At 37.9% G+C, this 9,313-nt stretch overlaps 1 pseudogene; it reads left to right on the top strand.

The window, feature by feature from the left end:
- Positions 1 to 928: 928 nt before the first annotated feature.
- The window catches only part of LOC134289477 (ruvB-like helicase 2), a 21,582-nt pseudogene continuing 13,197 nt past the window's right edge, over positions 929 to 9,313 (top strand).

Raw genomic sequence — 9,313 nt, 5'->3', positions numbered from 1 at the left:
TCCTCTGCGGGTCACAGGGTCCAAACGATTGGTGAGAAGATTTACTAGCAAAAGGTCCTTGTACTCTGCTGGCTGGACGACCTGATCCAAAGTTTGCACGGCCCTTTCAAACCCCTCAACAAGAACGTGTAAATCCGAAACCGACTCTTTGGAAAGCGAAGGCAGACTAAACAACGATTGAACCTGTCTTTTCTTGAGCTGTTTGCTATTGTTATAGCGTTTTAAAATAGTGTCCCACGCGATTTGATAATTGGCCTGCGTAATTTTCAAAGGATCGATCAACGCCTTTGGTTCCCCTTGAAGACACCCCTTTAAATAATGAAGTTTTTCTACTTCTGGAAGATCAATTCGCCAGTGGATCAGAGACGTGAATAAATCCCGGAAACTAATCCACTCGTCGATGTCGCCGTTGAAAGTCTGCAGCTTAATCTGCGGCAGGCGCACATGGTCCAGCGCGCCATGCAGGGTTGAATCGTTGGCACGCGTTGACTGGTTCAGCTCTGGTGTACCTTGTAGTTCCGTTGCCTTGTCCGTGAGGGATGACTTCGATCGGTAGTAGCGGCTGCTGTAGAGTAGACGCTGCTCGTTGTAGGTCTCATCTTCAGCGGTGTAATCTTCATGGCACTTGATTTCCACCAACGTCTCGCCGTACTTCTCCCAAAGTTCGTCCAATCTGATCAAGCGCATGTTGACATCGGTAGCGGTAGTATCTTCTTCGTAACTTTGGGTGAATTCCAAAATGTCGTCCAAATCGGCCTGGATCTCTTGCAGCTTGACCACCAGGTTCTTCAGCGATGCAGGCTTCCGAGGTGCCATGTTGGTTGGTATCACTCAAGCAGGAAACGAGAATAGGATGGAGGGTGTAGTGATCCACGTGATCCCAAGCTTCGGCGGGCATATACTGTGTATATTTACCTAGCACAGTAAAATGCGGTTCCCATCGAACGTCCAGCGAGCAGGAACACGTTATCTCCAACGGTTGGTCGATGACGTCACGGTTATCGTCTCAGCACAGCTCAAAACCACAAGTTCGTATGTGTATGTACGGAAGAGGAGGAGGGGTACGCATGTAGTATCCAACGAGCCTGGCCACGGCTGGCCATATACCATAGTAATTTACCTTCACAAACTGGTAGTTGTTCCCAGTCGGTAATCCAATTCGCAATCCAAAATTGGTATTTCGGTTGAACTCGATAGTAATGCTCAACGTCACGTCAACCAGTTTTAAGGATGGGTAATCCAAAAGAGGGAAAATTTTAGGTGTAATATCCAAATTGAATGCTTCGACTGGGCATATACTGTGGTGGCTCACCTGAGAAACCAACAGCGGCACAAAAGCCCAAAATCGAGCGCAATCCAAAAGAGCAGTAGTCCAAATTGCAAATTGTGACGTCAAGTGCACTCAGGGAATCGTGTCAAGTGATTTGTCGAAGAGGATTTCAATTTATTAAAGGGTGTAATTTCTGTTGTCCCGCTTCGGTGACATATACGTTCTAAGTGACTCACCTGGACAGGTAACTGATGGCGCCACCTCTTCAATCACTGACGTCACACGCGCAACGCGTGTTTAGGTTGAATCGTCCAAATATCGTCGGTCGTCGATTGCAGTGTCAAGTCCAACAGCAATGGTCAATGGTTGAGCAAATCGATGTCCACTCCAACAGGTAGGCTCGCGTCACACGGCAGGCTTGCCGGCAATAGTGATCACTCCGAGCAGGAAAACACAGGAAAACACGTCGAAATACCGTGGTTAGAATCGAATATACGTCGCTTCGGCCGAACATATACTGAACTATGTGTAATTTACCTGAGAGAAAAAACACGTCGCTGGTTCAGCGTAAACCGTTTGTTGGTTTTACACTCGCGAGTTGATTCACGATGAGAGTGTTTCCATCTCTGGTTAGGAACCTTTGATTATCAGCCAGCGAGCCAGCTCACTCTTTATTTGTGATTCTTTGCAGAGCAGTAGCGTGGTCTCATGGCGCCATTGGCAAGCATCCAGATTGGTGCCCCACTAATGGTAGTTAATTAGCTAAAGTATGTAGTTATTCTTTTTTTTTTTTCAAAGTTTCGTATTTTGGTGTTTCGAAGAAACAAATTTGGCTCGATTTTTTAATTTTCTTAAAGTGTTGTTGTAACAATTGGCGATTTACCCTACGAAAACATTTTGCATTTTAAGAATCTTACGAAGACCAGCACAATAATTAAAATGAAATTTCAGATTCCTAACATAAATGATACATAATTTTCTTCAGGAAATCTTACAGTACTTTTTTAACTTTTGTTTCTGGATTAATTGTTCAACTGCATTTTGTTTTCAAAAATCTTAATTGAGTTTCAGGGGTTATGAGGAATCTTCAAACGATCTATTTTATCGATTTTCGGCGATGAGTGCAATTGGTTTTACAAGAGTTTACCAACAATTTTACCAAAGGGAATCAAATTGTTTCTCAGCAATGAAAATAGGAAAAAAATCCGTTTTTTTAAACGAACCATGAACATGGAAGAAAACCAGAAGGAATAACTGAAGAAATCTTTACATGAGTTTTTGTTGGAATCTCTGGAAGAATTTCCGCTGGAATCACTGAATGAAATTATGCACGAATCTCTGGGGGAATTCCTGCAGAAATATCCGGAGGAATACCTGACAAAAATCCGGGCGAAATTTCGGCAGGAATTTCCAATGGAATTCATGGAGTAACTCTTGCAGGAATTCGTGAAGAAATGCCTATAAAAATGTAAAGCACCACTGGAAGAATTTCTGAAACAATACTTGGAATCCCTAGAAAAAATTCTTAACGAATCTTCGGGGTACTTCAAAAAAATCGTAGAAGAAATCTGTGGATGAAGTTCTGAAGGAATCCATGTAAGTATTCCAAAAGAAATCTTGAGAGAAGTTTTGGATGGCAGTTTTTGTAACGAAATACCTGGAGAAATTCAATTTCAAATTTATGATTTTCTGAAGGAGTCCATAAGGATATCCATGAAAGGTTTTCTAGCGGAATTCTAGCAGAAATATACGGAGCAATCCCTAGGGAACATGGAACAATTTCGAAGGGTATTAACTGGAGATTTTCTAAGCGAGTGATAGATTTCTTCTTTCCAACGCAATCTATGGATGACTTCCTGAATGAATCTCTGGTCGAATTTCGAAAGAAATTCATTAAAGATTTTCTAAAAAAAAATAATTTTTGAAAGAATTCTAGGGATTTCTAACGGAAACTCAGCAAAATTTTCAACAGGAATCCATGAAGGAATTACTGAGAAAATCTATTCAACGTAGGTACCTAATCCTTAAAGATAATTTTACAGGAATATCGATCAGAGTTCCGAAGAAAACTTTGGAATTCTGAAGAAATTATGGACGATTATACAATAAAATCCATGGAAAATATCGGGAGGAATCCTTAGACTAATTTCTGAGTAAACCCCTAGATAACTTTCTAAAAGCCTCCCTGGAGGAATTTGTAAGGGAATCCTTCAAGAAAATTCAATTTTAAAAAATATCTTAAGATTTTGTTTTGAAACGACTCCGAGGAAATTTTAGAGAGAATTTCTAGAGGAATTTTTATCAAATTGTTCAAAGAAGTCTCTTGAGGAAATTCTGAAATATTTTCTGAAGGGAGCCCAGCAAAATGCCGAAGAAATAACTGGTAAAGTTTAAGAACGAATTTCTGGAATATTAAATTTATTTTGAGAAAATTAAAACTTAAAAAAACTGACTGTTTTCGGATGAGAACGACTTGAAAGATTTCTGCTAGATATGCAAGAGTTTAGGTCCAAATAAACATTTACGGGAAATAACAATTGGATGGTCTAAAAAGATTCACCCACGCACCAAATGCACCATGTACGCTAATAAGACCGGTGGTCCTCTACGGACACGAGACATGAACCATGGTCGAGGAGGACCGCAAGCACTCGGAGTTTTCGAGCGATGCGTGCTAAGGACGATCTTCGGCGGTGTACAGGAGAACATTGTGTGGCGAAGAAGGATGAACCATGAGCTGGCTGCACTTTACGACGACCCCAGCTTCCAAAAGGTGGCCAAATCCGGAAAGATACGGAGGGCAGGGTATGCTGCAAGAATGCCGGATAACAACCCTGCAAAGTTAGTGTTTGCTACTGATCCGGTTGGCACAAGAAGGCGTGGAGCCCAGAGAGCACGATGGGCGGACCAGGTGGAGCGTGACCTGGCGAGCATTGGGCGCGACCGACGTTTCAGAGCGGCAGCCACAAACCGAGTACTGTGGCGTACTATTGTGGATGATGACTTGTCTTAAATGTGATGTTGAGCAAATAAATGTACGCTGCAATGAGATGAACTGAAACAGCATTGTCTGAATATGTTTAATTCAAAACATTTTTAGTAAACACTGTAAAATATTTCAATAAATGCGAAGTAAATTCTCGGACATTTCGTAGTACGAATGTTTAGTTTAGAGAAATTTTCACTAGAATTTCTAAAGTTTATTAGTGTGGTTTTGCTTATTTAAAAAACTAAAATAGCTCCTCAAAAGAAAAAGTAGCTAAATTCACAGGTAACATAATGATAAATATCTAAAATAATCTAGCGAAATCTGAATTTTTGAGAATACTGAAGAATATAAATAAACACATGATCAATCTTAGCTACTACTACTGTAAATAATGAAATCTTGAGAACAATCAAGAAAAAATAGCATCATTCTGTTTCCTTCTAACCTTAGGCCTTTCCAGTGCCCCTAGGCTGGCACTCTTGGTGTGGAATAACATGTCCAACCGCACACCACGGCTCTGGTGGCGAGTTTATTTTATTAGTGAGCTCGTTTCATGCTATTAACCGAATATAACAATATTTCTCAGCTTATACGATCAGAGGCTCCAACTACAATATTTCTTTATCTTCTTTTGGACATAACCTCCCTATTGGGACAAAGCTTACTTCTCAGTTTTCTTTTGCTGTTTTCCTGCGTAAAGTAACCAGGCAGTAATTTAGAAACATTCCAGGGTCGAAGTTAGATGTACTTTTTTATATTTATGTTTTGTTATCTAAGTCCCCTTCTTGGTTCCCGTTCAAGATGCATGGACAATTGATTTTCAAAAAATCTTAACTTATTCCTGCTATTTGCCTCATAAACCTACATTGGGTTGGGTGAAATCGGAGATAGCAAATTCTGTTCATCCACCGTGTCATCCCATCCAGCTTTCGTACACCCAATGTCCTGAATAAAAACGCAACCATGGATGAGGAAATGGGAAAGAATTCTCAGCGGGTCGAAGTAGTTTATTACAATTCCGCAGAATGCTCGCAATGACAATGATAATGACCATATCGATTTCGTTGGAGAATACAAGAACATCCTCAGTTGTCTTCCACTGGATACCCATAATTCGTTCTACAAACTAAAAGCCGCTTTCACCGATGATCTGCATTAGGGCGATCTAGGTGTCCCCGACCCGTTGCGGAACTATAGGGGAAATGGGGGTTAAATGAAAACCCTAAGCGTTTGGCGTCGTTTTCAATGAAAATAAGTTAAAATCTTTCTTTTTAACATGTAATATCGTAGATGGTATTATGTTCTATACATTCTATAAGAAAAAAAAATGCTCAAAATTACTGTTTCCTTGATTTTTTTTCGATTGCAAAAAATGATAGCAAACCGAGAAGCAAAAACCAGTGAGGGTAAAATGAATAATCGTTGGGGGTAAATTGAACACATATTTAAAAGTTAATTTAAATGTGTAGTTTCGATATTGTCAACTGCATGTCAGTAAAATTGACGTAAATTGTATGTGCTACGATTTTAAAAATTATTATATAAAGTTTGCAATGTAATGAAATAATTATTTGAAAAAAAAATGTACTAAAACACGCGGATTTTCTAATAACAATCCTATTTTGTTGCATTTGCAAACGTATCAAATTGATGAACTATTTTATTTATTGGATTTTAACCAATATATATTTTTTCAACCCTCTTGACATCAAGCATATGGTCCACTCTGACTGCACACTATTATCGATTTTTACAGTTCAATGAAAAGAAAATTGTGCTATAACTCTCGTTAATTGTAACATTAACTAAATTGGGTGAATGTTCCAAGTAACTTAAATAATTCTTAATCAAATGCCCTAAAAATCTAATTTTTGTCAATTTTGTTACTTGGTCCCCTCTGACTTAACGTCGACCATATGTCATGTAATTCAGCATGACTCTGAGTATTTACATGACATATAACACAAATTTACATGATATATCATGTAAACCTTCATAACACTAAGTTTACATGACTAAAATTAAGTTTACTTGACGTGTAAATACCATTATTTTTATCTGTGTACGTAATCCTAGAACCACAGAAGGCCTGGCTCGAATCCACTTTCAACTAGCCTCAGTGTCCTTGCCCGTTTGTATTCGTTCAGTTCTGAACTTCGATACATCAAGACATTCTCAACCGCGAAGCACTGCTTCATTAGCGCATGTCAAATGTTTTCAGAATTGCAACCGCACATTTTCAGGTGACAACTAGCGAAATTCTTCTTCATTCGATCCGGATCTCCACAGATCAGACAAGTGATCGACTCAACTTTGGCAGACATCCCAACGCTGCAGCGCGCTGGCTGGCGTAGCGTGAGCGTTGAAAAAACGTATCTACTCTTCTTCCTTTTAAGGTTTTGTTTCTATATCTGGTCCAACATGAGCGTGACTTCAACGGCCGTTGACACCAGGGCCCTGTAGCATAATCAGGTTAATAATATTAGCTACAAGTTACAAGTTACAAGTACTAATATTACAAGTGCTAATAATTTGTGTTGCATAAAGGCTCAATTTTCCACTAATATTATTAGCACTTGTAATATTAGTGACCATGAAAATACAAGTTGTTTTGGTTCATTTACCTGTCAAAATTCATCCGACAGTTCACTATTAATTTGAAATGGCAGTTGATGTTTGTTTATATTCTGCATTTTCCGCGTAACATCCGGAAATAACTTCATTTATTCCGAAGTTTTGCATTCTTTATACGATATATGAAGAAAAGCATTTGCTGTTTGGATAATTTTCGGCCGCTCTGACGAAATATTTTTTTACAAAGTATGGTACTGCAAGTACCTAGATTTATAGTAAAATGTCCCAAAGATTTAATAGTACTGGTTGAAAAACAATGTATAAAGATTTAGCAACATGTATTATGCTTCTTGTTAAAATCCGAAGTGATCTGGGATGCAAAAATTTAGCTTTTACCTACTTTTATATGTCGCAACTCGATTCGACTTAGTGTATGTATATTGTAGCTCTTGATTACCTTAATGATGCAATTGATTCAAATTTATTTCGCATCTGCAACTTTACCTGTGCTTATGCAGTGGCCATAATATGTAATTTTACCAAGAACCTCTTATCAAAGATGGGTATTGGAAACTTTGGAGAACTTGAGAGACTCAGCAGAAATTATATTTAGGATACAAAGTGTATTTTTCTCTTCAATGAGTTTCGAATACATACCGCCAAATTTAATCGTCGAAAACTGGAATTAAGGTTGACATGTTAGATAATTAATATCTTTTGAGTTCATCAAAATGGTAAATCGATATATTCAAAACTAAATATGACTTCTGCAACACTTTAAATCTAACTTGTAAATTATTTTACAAGACCTTTGAGACTTGTAATCAAAAGTACAAGTCACAGCTAATATTTTATACTTGTAGTTTGTTTATGCAACATACACTTGTAAATTCTACTAATAATATTAGTCCAACCGACTTGTAGTATTGGACTTGTAACTTGTACTTGCAGTATTTTTATGCAACAGAAAATTATAAGTTACAAGCTACAAGACTAATATTATTAGTAAAATTTTCATTATGCTACAGGCCCCAGGTTGGCAGTATATCGGCAGAAGACACGAAGGTCAGACATCGTAAACTGCCAGTTTAAATGTTATCCACCTTAACTTCTTCAGATTCGCTGAAGGCTTATCTAGATGCATGGTTACCTTCAATGTAAATAAAGAAACTCACAAAAATGGGTCTCCACGTTCAATTTTTTGGTTGACGCCTTGCCTATCTAAATTTACGAATTGAAAAAAAAAATATATATTTTTACTGGCTCTACCTTGTTGTCTAGTTCCCAAACAATGGTCTAGTTCACGAGGTATGGGTTGGGGCAACATGATGGCAAGATACATCAGCTGCTAGCGTGAATTGCCTCTAAAGAAGGGCAGCGCAATGAATTCTTCGGGAAAACCGGGTACGGAGTTCACTCAAAAGATTATTCTGAGAAGGGCCGATTGCATGATGAATGCTCGGTATTTTCGGCAGAAGTAATGGCAATAAAGGCTGCCATCCAAAAATCACCCGAAGATTGTAAAACTGTAATTTTCACTGATAGTGCTAGTAGCATCAGAGCACTAGAGAAAGGATTCTCAAAACACCCCTGGAAACAACACTGCGAAGAAATGATTAAAAATAAAGAAATTACATTTGCTTGGCTTCCTGGGCATGTCGGAATATTGGGCAATGAAATGGCAGACAAATTGGCTAAGGATGGAAGATCATCTAACTTAACTGCTGGTAAACTTCCTGGAAGAGATGCTAGACTGTTTTTAACAAAAATTATTTGGAATTCTTGGCAACAAGAATGGAGTTCAGCCAATCCTGGTACTCAACTTAATACAATTAAAGAGAGTGTTTTTAAATGGGAAGATCAAACAAATCAATATGATCAGAAAGCTCTAACCAGGATCAGGATTGGCCATACTCGCGTTACACACGATTTTCTTTTCACTCCGTATGCCGATACCCCTCTTTGCTCAACTTGTAACTGTAGACTTACTATAAAACATTTGTTATTGGATTGTAAAACATACGATAAAATAAGAAAATCTATCGGTATTTCTGGTACACTAAAAATGTTCTGCAAAATGACAAAAGAAAAGAAGATAAAATTGTTCGTTTCATCAAAGCAATAGATTTGTACAAAATATTGTAAAAAAAAACTTATGTGTATTCACAAAATATTGTAAACTAATATGAATAAAGTATGACGCGAATGACCGGCGAGGTTAAAGCGTCTTTAATAAAAAAAATGAATTCTTGGTGGCATTTTTTAACAAATTTAAAAATAGAGGTCTAGAAAATTATCTAGAGAATTTTCAAATGAAATAAAGTTTTTGGTAGCATTGAAGCATAATTAGTTTACAATATATGAAGGATCATATCTGCTTCCGTACTGAGAACCCCTGTCTGTACGTAAAACATATAAGCTATACAACTACTTTCTTCAACGCATTCAAGCACCGATACAAAGAACAACCTTCATGCAAC

This window comes from Aedes albopictus, chromosome 3 (genome assembly GCF_035046485.1).
Source record: "Aedes albopictus strain Foshan chromosome 3, AalbF5, whole genome shotgun sequence".
NCBI classification, from domain to species: Eukaryota; Metazoa; Arthropoda; class Insecta; order Diptera; family Culicidae; genus Aedes; species Aedes albopictus.
The sequence above is the reverse complement of the archived record's forward strand: the minus strand, read 5'-3'. Positions and strand labels throughout refer to the sequence as shown.